This window comes from Chaetura pelagica, unplaced genomic scaffold (assembly GCF_000747805.2).
Source record: "Chaetura pelagica isolate M959 unplaced genomic scaffold, ChaPel_1.0 scaffold278, whole genome shotgun sequence".
In the NCBI taxonomy this organism is placed as follows: Eukaryota; Metazoa; Chordata; class Aves; order Apodiformes; family Apodidae; genus Chaetura; species Chaetura pelagica.
Window position 1 is genome coordinate 4,447,523 of NW_009954497.1, and position 1,893 is coordinate 4,449,415.

The window sequence follows — 1,893 nt, forward strand, 5'->3', positions numbered from 1 at the left end:
TCATAGATCCTAGCTCCTACTCCCACTCTTTTTTACATACATACACAAAAGGCATACCTGGCAACACAGACTATCTGGCACCTCCAACTAGGTTCTGTGAAGTCTGAGCAGCACTGGGACTGAGTGACTGTGAGCATCCAGCAAACTTCACAGCTATCAGAACACAGGTCTTCTTTATCTCTGTTTTAGGCTTCAGACACATTACGCTTAAATCCCATTTTTAGACACATCCCTCAGGCTGGATCCATCCTGCACGTTCACATTAAAGAGGCTCTCAGGCTACAAAGCAGTCTTGCTGACCATATTAGTAAATACAACCAGAGCATGGTACAAGCTTGAACAGTGCTTAATATAATCCACATTATGTGCTAGCATAGTGTTCCTTACCTTGGCTCACAACAACTACTAATACACTGACTGGCCTTCATACAGTCTGGTCACAGCTACTGTGTGGAAAAAAAAGAGGGAAAGGACAGATTAGGCCCTTGGATGTCAATCAGTCAGGCTGTGACACTTTGCTGTACAGCCAAGGCACTGCTCCTGGCTTCCACGCCTACAGGTTTCATACTCCAAACCTGAACCTTAGCAGCAAGTCTCAGCGTCAGACAAAAGCATGATGTTCTCCAGGATACAGTTCCTGAACACTCAAACCCAGCAGGGAACTCTAACCCTCTCTGTACTTCCAATTCTTCCCTGACTGAACAGCATCAATTGTTGTTGGGAAAACTGTCCTATTATTCAGACCAGAAAGAACAGTATTTTGCAGCGTCAACCTTGTAAATGCTAGGAAAAAAGCTAAAAGAAAATAAAAGAGAGCTTACTGGTGTCTGCTAAATTCCAGAAGTAATTTAAAACTGTCTAAAATCAAGGCCATTTGGGTCTCACTCTGCATGTTGAGCCCCAACCTCTTCTCCTGCCTACAACCACAAGAAAAAGTAGAGACGTGGAAGAAGGAAAGATTTTCTATAATGAAATTGAAGCTCCTGAAGCCACCTAATCTGATGGCCTTCTGTGATGGCCAATGCTGTGACTACATCAGTGGACAGGGGAGGAAGAATGTCCTCTAGCTAGACTTCTGTAAGGTCTTTTATAACATCCACCACCACATTCTTGCCATTAATTGGCAAGATATGGGTTTGATGGGTGACTGTTAGGTCAATAAGGAACTGCTGAATGGTTATGTCCAAAGGGTTACAGGACAAGTCCATGTCCAAGTGGAAACCAGTAATGAGTGGTGTCACTCAAGGGTCCATACTGGGACCAGTACTATTTAGTATCTTCATCAACAATATCTTCATCAACAATGTAGACAGCAGAAGTTGTAGATGCTAAGAATTGTTCAAGGTCGGGTTGGACAGGGCTCCAAGCAACCTCACCATTTGAAAGATGTCCCTGCCCATGGCAAGGGGTTTAGTCTAAATTATCTTTAAAGGTCCCTTCCAAATCATTATAGGATTCTGTGATTCTGACATGCTGCATTAAGTTACTTGAGTAGTTCAGCTGGTATCAATAAATGAGACTTCCTATGGCTTAGTGTCTTCTGGTTTATTTCTTGTATCCTATTTAAATTAATCTGGAAGTAGCTGCTTCTATAACAACACAGTAGTGTAAAGAATTTCTACACTGACCGTTTTTCTTGTACAGCTTAGACTGACTTTTGACACAGGTAAGAAACATCAAGTGTAAAAAGGTACAGAATATTTTCACACTTGGACATTTGTATAGACTCATTTAAAAAGAGGAGTTTCTTCTTCCCTCATGTTTATCACCTTCTCTGTTTATTACAGAATACACAGGCTTGTTGGCCTGTGTCATACCAGCATGAATGTCTGTCTTGTCACCCTTCCTCTTATGCTAGAGTTCCAGTGCCCCACCCCCGGCTATTTTCCTCAA